Source organism: Salvelinus alpinus, chromosome 26, assembly GCF_045679555.1.
Source record: "Salvelinus alpinus chromosome 26, SLU_Salpinus.1, whole genome shotgun sequence".
In the NCBI taxonomy this organism is placed as follows: Eukaryota; Metazoa; Chordata; class Actinopteri; order Salmoniformes; family Salmonidae; genus Salvelinus; species Salvelinus alpinus.
Genome location: NC_092111.1, coordinates 5,935,808 through 5,951,543, shown reverse-complemented (window position 1 = coordinate 5,951,543; position 15,736 = coordinate 5,935,808). Strand labels below are relative to the sequence as shown.

The following is a 15,736-nucleotide window of genomic DNA, read 5'->3' as shown; positions in this document are numbered from 1 at the left end:
CTGTCCTTCCGGCCGCTAAGATCGTGGCTCCGATCTCGTGGCAAGTGGAGGATACCGTGAAACAAGCCCAAGCCATCGAACCGGGCCCTGGAGGAGGTCCTGCCAATTGGTTGTTTGTTCCCAAGGCAGCAAGGTCCCAAGTCCTTCTGTGGGGGCACTCCTCTCGCCTCACCTGTCACCCGGGCGTAGGTCGCACCTTGGAGTTCATCCAGCGTAAGTTCTGGTGGCCCACCATAAAAGAAGACGTTGCCACTTTCGTCAAGGCCTGTTCCGTGTGCTGCCAGGGCAAATCTTCTCACCTCCGCCCTCAAGGACTCCTTCACCCTCTATCTATTCCCCACCGACCCTGGTCCCATATCTCATTGGACTTTATTACTGGCCTTCCTCCGTCCCATGGTAATACAACTATCCTAGTCATCATCGACAGGTTTTCTAAGGCGGCCAGGTTCGTTCCCTTGACTAAGTTACCTTCTGCCAAGGAAACGGCTGAGTTGGTGATTAACCATGTGTTCCGAGTCTTCGGCATTCCGCAAGATATGGTTTCTGACAGAGGTCCCCAGTTCGCCTCAAGGTTTTGGAAGGCCTTCTGCCAACTCATAGGGGCCACTGCCAGTCTATCTTCAGGGTACCATCCGGAGTCCAATGGCCAAACCGAGAGGATGAATCAAGAGCTGGAAACCACCCTCAGATGTATGGTCTCCAACAACCCGTCCACATGGTCGTCCTTCATGGTTTGGGCCGAGTACGCGCACAACACCTTGTGCTCCTCCTCCACGGGTATGTCCCCGCACGAGTGTCAGTTTGGCTATGCTCCTCCATTGTTCCCGGACCAGGAGGCAGAAGTCAGTGTGCCTTCAGCCTCGAGGTTCATCAGACGCTGTCGGCTTACGTGGAAGAAGGCCCGTCTTAATCTTCTGCGTTCCTCACAGAGGTACCAACAACAAGCCAACAGACGTCGCCGTCCCGGGCCTACCCTGCGCCTCGGCCAGAGAGTATGGCTCTCAACCAAGAATTTACCGCTACGGGTGGAGTCTCGCAAACTGTCCCAGAAATTCATCGGCCCCTTTAAGGTTGCCAGAAAAGTGAACCCTGTTACTTTTCGCCTGCACTTACCCAGATCCCTTAAAATTAATCCCACGTTTCACATTTCTTTATTAAAACCTGTTGTTTTTTCTCCCCTTATCCCGGCAGGCAGACCTCCCCCTCCGCCCCGTATCATCGGAGGCCAGTCGGCTTATACCGTCCATCGGATACTGGATTCCCGCCGGGTGCAGCGGTCCTGGCAGTATCTGGTGGACTGGGAAGGCTACGGTCCCGAGGAGCGCTCCTGGGTTCCTGCCAAGGACATACTGGACCCTGACCTCATTCGTCAGTTCAGGGTCCTCCACCCTGAGAAGGCTGGTAGGAACGGCTCCTGACGTTCCTAGGGGGGGGATTCTGTCAGGTTTTGGCCAGGACTGTTCAGGTTTTGTTCACTAGATGTCCCCCTTGCACCTTTTTTGTACCTTTTGTTTTTCTTGCTCCAATTATTGTTTGCACCTGTAAGTCATTCCCTTGTTAGTATTTAAACCCTGTGTGTTCCTTAGTTCCTTGCTCAGTGTTTGTAAGTTAGCACCCAGCCCCAGCCCAAGCCTTGTTTTATATAGACTTTTCTCTTGTTGGATTTTCCAGAGGTTCTCTGGTTTTGTTCTTGTTTATTATTTGAGTAGTCTTTTGAGGTTTGTTTTTCCCTGCTGTTTTTTACCACTTTGTGGTTTTTTCGTTGTATTTTGGAGGATATCTATTTTTTATTAAACCACCATCTCTAGTACTGCTGTGTCTGCCTCATCTTCTGGGTTCTGCCAATTATTTAGTGACTGTTTCTCGCACCGGGTCCTGACACATAAAAACGGTATCCATAAGTTCATCTGACTTCGGGGAAATAGATAAAGAGCCTCATTACCAAAATCTCCAAATCCCCTTTTAAAGTCCCATTTACTTTAATACAGTTACAGCATTTCAAACATTCCCCCAGAAGCATTTAACCTTTTCCGTCTCAACTATTTGGTCCTTTTTCCTCACATACAACTACACTTCCCAATATACACTACATGGCCCAAAGTATGTGGACACCTGCTCGTCTAACATCGCATTCCAAAATCATGGGCATTAATATGGAGTTGGTCCCCCCTTTGCTGCAATAACCGCCTCTACTCTTCTGGGAAAGCTTTCCATTAGATGTTGGAACATTGCTGTGGGGACCACCTGACCATAGAGAGCCCTCGGGGTTCTCTATGGTGTAATAGGTCAGAGCGTGACTAGGGGGGTTTTCTAGTTATTATAGTTCTATGTTGGTGTGTGAGTATGGTTCCCAATTGGAGGCAGCTGAATATCGTTGCCTCTAATTGGGGATCATACTTAGTGTGTCCCTTTTCCCACCTGTGTTGTGGGATATTGTTTTGTTTAGTGCCTATGTGCGCTACGTACTGCACGTTCGTTAATTCTTTGTTGTTTTGAAGGTTCACTATAATAAATATGTGGAACTCTACTCCCGCTGCGCCTTGGTCTGATTATTTATATAACGATTGTGACACTCAGCCACAAGAGCATTAGTGAAGTCAGGCACTGATGTTGAGCGATTCGGCTTGGCTCGCAGTCGGCATTCCAATTCATCCCAAAGGTGTTCCATGGGGTTGAGGCCAGGGCTCTGTGCAAGCTTGTCAAGTCCTTCCACACCGATCTCGACAAACCATTTATGTATGGACCTCACTTCGTGCACAGGGGCATTGTCATGCTGAAACAAGAAAGGGCCTTCAACAAACTGTTGCCACAAAGTTGGAAACACAGAATCATCTAGAATGCCATTGTATGCTGTAGCGTTAAGATTTCCCTTCACTGGAAGTAAGGGGCCTAGTCCGAACCATGAAAACAGCCCCAGACCTTCTCCACCAAACTTTACAGTTGGCACTATGCATTCGTGCAGGTACCGTTCTCCTGGTATCTGCCAAACCCAGATTCGTCCGTCGGGCTGACGGATGGTGAAGCGTGATTCATCCCTCCAGAGAACGCGTTTCCACTTCTCCAGAGTGCAATGGCGGTGAGCTTTACACCACTCCAGCCAAAGTTTGGCAATGCGCATGGTGATCTTAGGCTTGTGTGCGGCTGCTCCTCCATTGGAAACCCAATTCATGAAGCTCCTGACGAACAGTTATTGTGCTGAAGTTGCTTCCAGAGGCAGTTTGGAACTCAGTAGTGAGTTTTGCAATTGAGGACAGATGATTTGTACGCACTACGCGCTTCAGCACTCGCCAATCCCGTTCTGTGAGCTTGTGTGGCCTACCACTTCCCGGCTGAGCCGTTGTTGCTCCTAGACGTTTCCACTTCACAATAAAAGCATTTACAGTTTACCAGAGCAGCTCTAGCAGAGCAGAAATTTGACAAACTGACTTGTTGAAAATCCTATGACGGTGCCACATTGAAAGTCACTGAGCTTTTCAGTACGGGGCCATTCTACTGCCAATGTTTGTCTATGGAGATTGCATGGCGGTGTGCTCGATTTTATACACCTGTCAGCAACGGGTGTGGCCAAATCCACTAATTTGAAGGGGTGTCCACATACTTTTGTGTATTTGACTTTTACTTGACCCCCTCTTACTCACTACACCCCTCTCTCTCCCCCCCCTCGCTCTGTTACTTTTTCTCTCTCTCCCAGCTTGTGACTCATTAATCTAACCACATGACTGGTGAAATGAGGTCTACACTTCTCAGAATGAGAGTGAATGAGACGATGAGTCCACAACAACAACAAACTTTTCTTGTAATAAACAAATGGAAATAACCTCACAGAGGTGACAGAACTAGGATCGTACTTGAAATATATGAGGCAACAATGCACACACACAAACACTATCCCTTACCTACCTTAGCTTGGTGTTGTTGTCCCAGCTGGTGTGTGAGTTGATCTGGATGCCAGTGAGTTTAGCAGATGTTCTCCAGGTTATCATGACTCTGGTCTGGTGGTCTGCTGCTATGGGCTGGGACTGTCACACATTAACTCATGCCCCACAGGCATACACACACACACACACACACACACACACACACACACACACACACACACACCAACACACACACACACACACACACACACACACACACACACACACACACACACACACACACACACACACACACACACACACACACACGTATGCAATGATGGACGCACGAGCGTGCACAAACACACACACAGGCACACACACACTGACAAATTAGAACATGCAGAGAGATTGATGGGATCGATAGTAACTTGGGACCATGGAAATCTGTATACTTTTGTGAGACTAAATAGATTAACTCAGTTGACCTGAAACATTGTCTGGAGACAACAATCTGATGACCCATGTAATAAACGTGTGAAGGATTCCACCTTGGTGTTGAGATTACAATAAAGCTGAATATTGTTCTCTCTATAATTTCAGGAACTTGATGAGGGCAAAGTTGAGATGAAATGTTGACTTGGTGTCTCAATGGTTTATTACCCAGACTACAGTAAACAGTGTGACCGTGGCATGGCACAACACAGACATGGTGGCCAGTCTTTCACGGCACTACAGTTCTCTGCCTAGAATGCCATCTTGGGGTATGAAGGAGTAAATAAAATGTAATACTTAGCTAGTTGTGTCAGTCACTTATCATCATCGTAATGGTAATATTGAAGGTGAACAAAGTTCATATTCAGTTTAGAGTGATTAACAATGTTTAGCATATTTATATATTTTCCCTTTCTGTAATACACATTATGTCCAGTGTTCTTTCTGTAATGTTCACTAGACTAGATGCTGCATGTCATGGAGTAAACTCATATCTGTTTATAGTGATTGACGCCAGACTGACGGTACAAGGACCAAGGACACACTGATTATTGTGTGGGTGGCATTGGAATAGAATCAGCTTGATCCTCTCTGTCGAAGACACTTGGACCTTATTTCTTTATATTTTCAGTGATATTGTTAACAAACATGCCCCCATAAAGAAAATAAGAATTAAAAACAGGTTCAGCCCCTGGTTCGACCGTGATCTTGCAGAGTTTCTCCACCTCAAGAATTGCATTTACCGAAAGGCTCGGCACACGCATACTCAGGCTGACTGGCTCTCGTTCGGGCAAATGAGAAATAAGTGCACTCAGGCTATCCGGAAGGCCAAAGTTAGTTACTTTAAGGGGCAGTTCTCTCTCTGTGGGTCTAACCCCAAGAAGTTCTGGAAAACAGTTAAAGACCTGGAGAATAAACCCTCCTCTTCACAGCTGCCCATGTCCCTTAAAGTTTATGATGTGGTTGTTACTGACAAGGAGCACATGGCTGAGCTTTTTAAGTCACCACTTCATTAAGTCAGGATTCCCATTTGACTCAGCCATACCTCCTTGCCCGTCCAACATTTCCTCATCTCCCACCCCTTCTAATGTGACTAGCCCCGATGCTCCTCCCTCTTTTTCCCCTGCCCCACTACAAAGTTTTTCCCTGCAGGCGGTCACTGAGTCCGAGATGCTAAAGGGCCTCCTTAAACTTGACCCCCAAAAAACATCTGGGTCAGATGATTTAGACCCTTTCTTCTTTAAGGTTGCTGCCCCTATAATCGCCAAGCCTATCTCTGACCTTTTTAACCTTTCTCTCCTCTCTGGGTAGGTTCCCATTGCTTGGAAGGCAGCCACGGTTCGTCCTTTATTTAAAGGGGAGATCAAGCTGATCCTAACTGTTATAGGCCTATTTCTATTTTGCCCTGTTTATCAAAAGTGTTTGAAAAACTTGTCAATAATCAACTGACTGACTTTCTTGATGTCTATAGTATTCTCTCTGGTATGCAATCTGGTTTCCGCTCAGGTTATGGATGTATCACTGCAACCTTAAAGGTCCTCAATGATGTCACCATTGCCATTGATTCTAAGCAATGTTGTGCTGCTATTTTTATTGACTTGGCCAAAGCTTTTGATACAGTAGACCATTCCATTCTTGTGGGCCGGCTAAGGAGTATTGGTGTCTCTGAGGGGTCCTTGGCCTGGTTTGCTAATTACCTCTCTCAAAGAGTGCAGTGTATAAAGTCAGAACATCTGCTGTCTCAGCCACTGCCTGTCACCAAGGGAGTACTCCAAGGCTCGATCCTAGGTCCCACACTCTTCTCAATTTACATCAACAACATAGCTCAGGCAGTAGGAAGCTCTCTCCTCCATTTATATGCAGATTATACAGTCATACTCATCTGGCCCCTCCCCAGATTTTGTGTTAAATGCTCTTCAACAAAGCTTTCTTAGTGTCCAACAAGCTTTCTCTGCCCTTAACCTTGTTCTGAACACCTCCAAAACAAAGGTCATGTGGTTTGGTAAGAAGAATGCCCCTCTCCCCACAGGTGTAATTACTACCTCTGAGCGTTTAGAGCTTGAGGTAGTCACCTCATACAAGTACTTGGGAGTATGACTAGACAGTACACTGTCCTTCTCTCAGCACATACCAAAGCTACAGGCTAAAGTGAAATCTAGACTTGGTTTCCTCTATCGTAATCGCTCCTCTTTCACCACAGCTGCCAAACTAACCCTGATATAGATGACCAGCCTACCCATGCTAGATTACGGAGACTTCATTTATAGATCGGCAGGTTAGGGTGCTCTCGAGCGGCTAGATGTTCTTTACCATTCGGCCATCAGATTTGTCACCAATGCTCCTTATAGGATTCATCACTGCACTCTCTACTCTTATGTAAACTGGTTATCTCTGTATACCCGTCGCGAGACCCACTGGTTGATGCTTATTTATAAAACCCTCTTAGGCCTCACTCCCCCCTATAAGAGATATCTACTGCAGCCCTCATCCTCCACATACAACACCCGTTCTGCCAGTCACATTCTGTTAAAGGTCCCCAAAGCACACACATCCCTGGGTCGCTCCTCTTTTCAGTTCGCTGCAGCTAGCGACTGGAACGAGTGCAACAAACACTCAAACTGGACAGTTTTATCTCAATCTCTTCATTCAAAGACTCAATCATGGAGACTCTTACTGACAGTTGTGGGTGCTTTTTGTAATCTATTGTTGTCTCTACCTTCTTGCCCTTTGTGCTGTTGTCTGTGCCCAATAATGTTTGTACCATGTTGTGCTGCTGCCATGTTGTGTTGCTACCATGTTGTTTTCATGTTGTGTTGCTACCATGCTGTGTTGTCATAAAATCAAATAAAATGTATTTATATAGCCCTTCTGTCACGTTCCTGACCTTATTTCCTTTGTTTAGTCTTTGTTTAGTTGGTCAGGACGTGAGCTGGGTGGGTGTAGTCTATGTTTTGTGTTTCTATGTTGGGTTTGTTGTTTGGCCTAATATGGTTCTCAATCAGAGGCAGGTGTTTTGCATTGTCTCTGATTGGGAACCATATTAAGGTAGCCTGTTTGCACTGTTGGTTGATGGGTGATTGTTTTCTGTGTTTGTGTTCTGCACCAGATAGGACTGTTTTCGGTTTTCACATTTATTGTTTTGTAGCTTGTAGTGGTCACGTTCTTATTCTTTATTAAACATGTTGAACACTAGCCGCGCTGCGTTTTGGTCCTCTCCTTCATCCCAGGAAGAAAGCCGTTACAGAATCACCCACCAAACCCGAACCAAGCAGCGTGCTAACGGGCAGCAGCGACAGCAGCAGCAGCGTACTCAGGACTTCTGGACATGGGAGGAAATTCTGGATGGTAAGGGACCCTGGGTTCAAGCTGGAGAGTATCGCCGCCCTCGTGAAGAGCTGGAGGCAGCTAAAGCCGAGAGGCGGTGGTATGAGGAGGCAGCACGGAAGCGAGGCTGGAAGCCTGAGAGTCACCCCCAAAAAATTATTGGGGAGGGGTTAAAGGGGAGTGTGGCGAAGTCAGGTAGGAGACCTGCGCCAACTTCCCGGGCTTACCGTGGAGAGCGAGAGTACGGGCAGACACTGTGGTATGCGGAAGAGCGCACGGTGTCTCCTGTACGTGTGCTTAGCCCGGTGCGGTACATCCCAGCTCCACGTATCGGCCGGGCTAGAGTGGGCATCGAGCCAGGTGCCATGAAGCCGGCTCAACGCATCTGGTCTCCAGTGCGTCTCCTCGGGCCGGTGTACATGGCACCAGCCTTACGCATGGTGTCCCCGGTTCGCCAGCACAGCTCAGTGCGGGCTATTCCACCTCGCCGCACTGGCCTGGCTACGGGGAGCATTCAACCAGGTAAGGTTGGGCAGGCTCGGTGCTCAAGAGCTCCAGTACGCCTTCACGGTCCGGTATATCCGGTGCCACCTCCTCGCCCCAGCCCAGTACCACCAGTGCCTACACCACGCACCAGGCTTCCTGTGCGTCTCCAGAGCCCTGTTCCTCCTCCACGCACTCGCCCTGTGGTGCGTGTCTCCAGCCCGGTACCACCAGTTTCGGCACCACGCACCAAGCCTCCTGTGCATCTCCAGAGGCCAGAGTCTGCTGTCTGCCCAGCGCCACCTGCGCTGCCCGTCTGCCCAGCGCCGTATGAGCTGCCGCCTGCGCTGCCCGTCTGCCCAGCGCCGTCTGAGCTGCCCGTCTGCCCAGCGCCGTCTGAGCTGCCCGTCTGCCCAGCGCCGTCTGAGCTGCCCGTCTGTCCTGAGCCTTCAAAGCCGCCCGTCTGTCCTGAGCCTTCAAAGCCGCCCGTCTGTCCTGAGCCTTCAAAGCCGCCCGTCTGTCCTGAGCCTTCAGAGCCGTCCGTCAGTCAGGAGCCGCTAGAGCCGTCCGTCAGTCAGGAGCCGCTAGAGCCGTCCGTCAGACAGGAGCCGCAAGAGCCGCCCGCCAGACAGGAGCCGCCAGAGCCGCCCGCCAGACAGGAGCCGCCAGAGCCGCCCGCCAGACAGGAGCCGCCAGAGCCGCCCGCCAGACAGGAGCCGCCAGAGCCGCCCGCCAGACAGGAGCCGCCAGAGCCGCCCGCCAGACAGGAGCCGCCAGAGCCGTCAGTCAGCCAGGAGCCGCCAGAGCCGTCAGTCAGCCAGGAGCCGCCAGAGCCTTCAGCCAGCCAGGACCTGCCAGAGCCGCCAGCCAGCCAGGACCTGCCAGAGCCGTCAGCCAGCCAGGACCTGCCAGAGCCGTCAGCCAGCCAGGAACTGCCAGAGCCGTCAGTCAGCCAGGACCTGCGAGAGCCGTCAGTCAGCCAGGACCTGCCAGAGTCGTCAGTCAGCCAGGAGCTGCCAGAGCTGCCTGTCACGCAGGCGATGCCGGAATTGCTCCTCAGTCCGGAATTGCTCCTCAGTCCGGAGCTGCCCCTCAGTCCGGAGCTGCCCCTCAGTCCGGAGCTGCCCGTCTGTCCTGAGCCTTCAGAGCCGTCCGTCAGTCAGGAGCCGCTAGAGCCATCCGTCAGTCAGGAGCCGCTAGAGCCGTCCGTCAGACAGGACCTGCCAGAGCCGTCAGCCAGACAGGAGCCGCCAGAGCCGCCCGCCAGACAGGAGCCGCCAGAGCCGCCCGCCAGACAGGAGCCGCCAGAGCCGCCCGCCAGACAGGAGCCGCCAGAGCCGCCCGCCAGACAGGAGCCGCCAGAGCCGCCCGCCAGACAGGAGCCGCCAGAGCCGTCAGTCAGCCAGGAGCCGCCAGAGCCGTCAGTCAGCCAGGAGCTGCCAGAGCCGACAGTCAGCCAGGAGCTGCCAGAGCCGTCAGTCAGCCAGGACCTGCCAGAGCCGCCAGCCAGCCAGGACCTGCCAGAGCCGCCAGCCAGCCAGGACCTGCCAGAGCCATCAGCCAGCCAGGACCTGCCAGAGCCGTCAGCCAGCCAGGAACTGCCAGAGCCGTCAGTCAGCCAGGACCTGCCAGAGCCGTCAGCCAGCCAGGAACTGCCAGAGCCGTCAGTCAGCCAGGACCTGCCAGAGCCGTCAGTCAGCCAGGACCTGCCAGAGTCGTCAGTCAGCCAGGAGCTGCCAGAGCTGCCTGTCACGCAGGCGATGCCGGAATTGCTCTTCAGTCCGGAATTGTTCCTCAGTCCGGAGCTGCCCCTCAGTCCGGAGCTGCCCGTCTGTCCGGAGCTGCCCCTCAGTCCGTATACATTGTTTGTCTTCAGGAAGGCAGTGAGTTGCTGCGCATTCTAAAATGTTTGAGAGGAATGGAAGATCCGATAGGCCGATAGTTTTTTATATTTTCTGGGTCAAGTTTTGGCTTTTACAAGAGAGGCTTTATTACTGCCACTTTTAGTGAGTTTAGTACACATCCGGTGGATAGAGAGCCGTTTATTATGTTCAACATAGGAGGGCCAAGCACAGGAAGCAGCTCTTTCAGTAGTTTAGTTGGAATAGGGTCCAGTATGCAGCTTGAAGGTTTAGAGGCCATGATTATTTTCATCATTGTGTCAAGAGATATAGTACTAAAACACTTAAGTGTCTCTCTTGATCCTAGGTACTGGCAGAGTTGTGCAGACTCAGGACAACTGAGCTTTGGAGGAATACGCAGATTTAAAGAGGAGTCCGTAATTTGCTTTCTAATGATCATGATCTTTTCCTCAAAGAAGTTCATGAATTTATTACTGCTGAAGTGAAAGCCATCCTCTCTTGGGGAATGCTGCTTTTTAGTTAGCTTTGCGACAGTATCAAAAAGAAATTTGGGATTGTTCTTATTTTCCTGAATTAAGTTGGAAAAATAGGATGATCGAGCAGCAGTGAGGGCTCTTCGATACTGCACGGTACTGTCTTTCCAAGCTAGTCGGAAGACTTCCAGTTTGGTGTGGCGCCATTTCCGTTCCTATTTTCTGGAAGCTTGCTTCAGAGCTCGGGTATTTTCTGTATACCAGGGAGCTAGTTTCTTATGACAAATGTTTTTAGTTTTTAGGGGTGCAACTGCATCTAGGGTATTGCGCAAGGTTAAATTGAGGTCCTCAGTTAGGTGGTTAACTGATTTTTGTGCTCTGACGTCCTTGGGTAGGCAGAGGGAATCTGGAAGGGCATCAAGGAATCTTTGGATTGTCTGAGAATTTATAGCACGACTTTTGATGCTCCTTGGTTGGGGTCTGAGCAGATTATTTGTTGCGATTGCAAACGTAATAAAATGGTGGTCCGATAGTCCAGGATTATGAGGGAAAACATTAAGATCCACAACATTTATTCCATGGGACAAAACTAGGTCCAGAGTATGACTGTGACAGTGAGTAGGTCCAGAGACATGTTGGACAAAACCCACTGAGTCGATGATGGCACGGAAGCCTTTTGGAGTGGGTCTGTGGACTTTTCCATGTGAATATCAAAATCACCAAAAATTCGAATATGATCTGCTATGACTACAAGGTCCGATAGGAATTCAGGGAACTCAGTGAGGAATGCTGTATATGGCCCAGGCCTGTAAACAGTAGCTATAAAAAGTTATTGAGTAGGCTGCATAGATTTCATGACTAGAAGCTCAAAAGACGAAAACGTCAGTTTTTTTTTTGTAAATTGAAATTTGCTATCTAAATGTTAGCAACACCTACGCCTTTGCGGAATGCACGGGGGATATGGTCACTAGTGTAACCAGGAGGTGAGGCCTCATTTAACACAGTAAATTCATCAGGCTTAAGCCATGTTTCAGTCAGGCCAATCACATCAAGATTATGATCAGTGATTAGTTCATTGACTATAACTGCCTTTGAAGTGAGGGATCTAACATTAAGTAGCCCTATTTTGAGATGTGAGGTATCACGATCTCTTTCAATAATGGCAGGAATGGGGGAGGTCTTTATTCTAGTGAGATTGCTAAGGCAAACACCGCCATGTGTAGTTTTGCCCAACCTAGGTTGAGGCACAGACACGGTCTCAATGGGGATAGCTGAGCTGACTACACTGACTGTGCTAGTGGCAGACTCCACTAAGCTGGCAGGCTGGCTAACAGTTTTCAACCAGCGATTGAGTTGTGAGACTCTGCTGTAGAGCTCATCACTCCCCCTAACTGGGAGGGGGCCAGAGACAATTACTCGATGCCGACACATCTTTCTAGCTGATTTACACGCTGAAGCTATGTTGCGCTTGGTGACCTCTGACTGTTCCATCCTAACATCGTTGGTGCCGACGTGGATAACAATATCCCTATACTCTCTACACTCGCCAGTTTTAGCTTTAGCCAGCACCATCTTCAGATTAGCCTTAACGTCAGTAGCCCTGCCCCCTGGTAAACAGTGTATGATCGCTGGATGATTCGTTTTAAGTCTAATACTGCGGGTACTGGAGTCGCCAATGACTAGGGTTTTCAATTTGTCAGAGCTAATGGTGGGAAGCTTCGGCGTCTCAGACCCCGTAACGGGAGGAGTAGAGAACAGAGACGGCTCGGCCTCAGACTCCGACTCGCTGCTTAATGGGGAACACCGGTTGAAAGTTTCTGTCGGCTGAATGAGCGACACCGGTTGAGTATTCCTACAGCATTTCCCTCCAGAAGCCATGAGAAAGTTGTCCGGCTGCGGGGACCGTGCGAGGGGATTTGTACTAACGTTACTATCTGTACTTACTGGTGGCACAGACGCTGTTTCACCCTTTCCTACACTGAAATTACCCTTGCCTAATGATTGCGTCTGAAGCTGGGCTTGCAGCACAGCTATCCTCGCCGTAAGGCGATCGTTCTCCTGTATATTATGAGTACAGTGACTGCAATTAGAAGGCATCGTGTTAATGTTACTACTTAGCTTCGGCTGTTGGAAGTCCTGACGAACCATGTCCAGATAAAGCGTCCGGAGTGAAAAAGTTGAATGAAATTTTTTTGATTTTGTCAACTCACACAGCCTACTGCCATGTTGCTGCCATGCTATGTTGTCTTAGGCCTCTCTTTATGTAGTGTTGTGTTGTCTCTCTTGTCTTGATGTGTGTTTTGTCCTATGCCGCCGTCCCCGCAGGAGTCATTTTGCCTTTTGGTAGGCCGTCATTGTAAATAAGACTACGTTCTTAACTGACTTGCCTAGTTAAATAAAGGTTAAGTAAAATTTAAAAAAAAAAATTAAATAAAAGTGCAATAGGCCTATATAAAAAATATAACCAAGGCCAACCCTGCTAAAAAAAACAGCAGAAATGAGCCATATGTATACAGTTCGGCCAAATTTTTGAACAGCTGCCACGTTAAGCTCCTTTATTCTCGAAATGTTGGTGATGTAACAAGAGAGAGCGCCTCCGTCAATTCCCTTTGAAATGACTCACTGTAAACAAGAAAAACAGTGCAGCGAATTTACCAGACAGTTTTGTTGATTAGCATTCGGGATAATGTGTTTCCAATTCTGTGTTTATAGGTTTTGACAACTATCAGGAATAAACATCAATCTAGAGAACAACGTGGAGGCGTAAATGATCACTTAGCAACAGCTATGGTGGAGAAAGTAGAGCTCTCTGAATGTTCAGACACAAACCGCATTGGTCGGATGCTGGTCAAGCTGGTCTGACCAGCATGGTCTAGCTGGTATAATCAGCATTGTCTAGCTGGTTATGGTGGTTGACCAGAATGGTGTAGCTGGTCAAGCTGGTCTGACCAGCATGGTCTAGCTGGTATAATCAGCATGGTCTAGCTGGTTATGGTGGTTGACCAGAATGGTGTAGCTGGTCAAGCTGGTCTGACCAGCATGGTCTAGCTGGTTAGGATGGCCGACTAGCTGGTCAAGCTGGTGATGCCGGTGACCAGGTTATGCTGGTATGCTGGTTTAGTTTATTAAGATCCCCATCAGCTATTGCCAGTGATTAATTTGAGCCGTGGCAGCCGTTCCTGAACCCATTTCATCTTGTGGCATGAACAATCATTTTCACTTTTTGCAATGTAAAACTCCTAATAAAATCAATCAGAGTAATTTAATTTTTATTCCTCTGTCATTGTCATGCCCCCTAAAAAACCTAATGTGAAAATATGCCTGATATTCTAAGAATGTTGGGCCATCCCAGGTTTATGGTTTGCGCAACATTGTTGCTTATATAGACCAATCATTGCTGTGGTGAGAGAGAGAAGCACACAGGTATCTCTCACAGAACTAAAATGAGATTCACTTTCTATGATCTCTCTCCTTCTCTGTGCTGTTATAAACATGAGCCGGCAACTCGCATCTCTCCAGCATTGCACTTCATCATTGATTTCCTAATAGAATAATAGCTGCGGAAAGTGTGCTGGAGGTTCTGCAGCGCTCTGCAGTCTGTTCAGAAAGAAATTCAATAAATCTCAAATACTACACCAGGACTAAGCCTATAATTTAGCCACAGAGGATCAATGGCTAATTTAAAAAAAATAGCTTAGCTGTGGATTGTGTGTAGCCAAATCACAAGGTATGCCTACAGTCGGGAACGTGTGGCAAATCTGTCAGTGAACAGCATGCAGCCAAAACAGGCCTTTCGCAATATTTCAAATACAATCATTGGAAAACACAGGTTGGAAAGCAAATGGATCCTGCTGAAAATAAAATATGAATTTGTCTGTATGTTACCAAGTTATCAACTTCCAAATAGGCCGCTGAGTGAGCTGCACATCATTGGGTGAGTCAGTGAAACAGGAAAACTTTTTTAGGACTATAATTTCCTCCTCATATTGTACATATTCTAGGCCTGCCTATGCCGTTTTTATTGATCTCAGATTCTCAGTTTGTCAGTGTCAAAGTAGCCTGTCATTTTGATAATTTGTGAGTATTATTTTAGGGCTCCTGAATGGCCCAGCGGTCTAAGGCAGCGCATCTCAGTGCTAGAGGCGTCACTACAGACCCTGGTTTGATTCCAGACTGTATCACAACCAGCAGTGATTGGGAGTCCCATAGGGTGGCGCACAATTGGCCCAGCGTCGTCCGGGTTAGGGTTTGGCCGGGATAGGCCGTCATTGTAAATAAGAATTTGTTCTTAACTGACTTGCCTAGTTAAATAAAGGTTAAATAAAAAACACTTAAAAAGATTCTGTGAAAGTCTCCAGTCATCTAAAATGATGTAGAATAGCATGAAATCCATTTATAAAAGGCCACATTTTCCAGGACTCTAGGCTACAGAAAATGTACTCCATGTGTGCAACTTCTGCAACCAGCCCCACCGCTGCTCTATGCCAGTACTCAAAAGCGATGATAATGCATGCAATGCTTTATTATAAATGTGATTTTTTTTGTGCGTTCCGGTACCTCATAGTCCCCCAGGTCACCCACCCCTCGGGCTCACTTTTACATGCACGTTCACATGCACACCAATATCCCGTTTTTTAAAGCCGTTTTTTAAAGCTAAACTTGCTTTTGCCTGAGTAACCTCTGGTGGCAGAGCATTCCACTCTACATAACTGAGTGACGCATTAAATCTGTTTTTGGATTGGGTACCTTGAAGAAACCCAAAAAACAAACAAAACAAAACAAAAAAACAAGAAGAACCCCATAGTGGCGTCTGGTGGGTTTATATGTCTAGTTGAAGTGTATGAAAATAAATTATACAAGTGGTTAAAATAACCCTTACCTAACCTTAACCCTTACCCTACCTATTTAAAATGTCAACTTCAATGGGGTAGAATCCCGGATAGACGTCCCAAGTATCCCGCATAGCAAGGCCCACAAAGTCATAAACCCCGCCTATTTCGAAAATGTATCTATTCAAATGAGATTTTAAACCAAACCCTAACCGTAACCACACTGCTAACCTTAAATTAAGGTAAAACATATATTGTTTGTTTTTCGTGAATTTTTACGATATACACAATTTTGACTTTGTGGCGGTGTCAACTTTTCCCTTCCCAGTTGTGTTTATTTATTTTCAGTGTATGACGGGTTCATCATGTGACCGCCAACCTCAGTCATATGACCACCCACCTCAGTCATATGA

General features: G+C 48.1%; 1 protein-coding gene across 1 annotated transcript in view; it reads right to left on the bottom strand.

The window, feature by feature from the left end:
• The window catches only part of LOC139554505 (transmembrane protein 268-like), a 33,654-nt gene extending 29,614 nt beyond the window's left edge, over positions 1 to 4,040 (bottom strand). Inside the window, exon 1 of the mRNA XM_071367336.1 lies at positions 3,901 to 4,040. The gene's annotated coding sequence lies outside the window, so the exon portion shown is untranslated. The remainder of the gene's footprint in view (positions 1 to 3,900) is intronic.
• Positions 4,041 to 15,736: the final 11,696 nt, after the last annotated feature.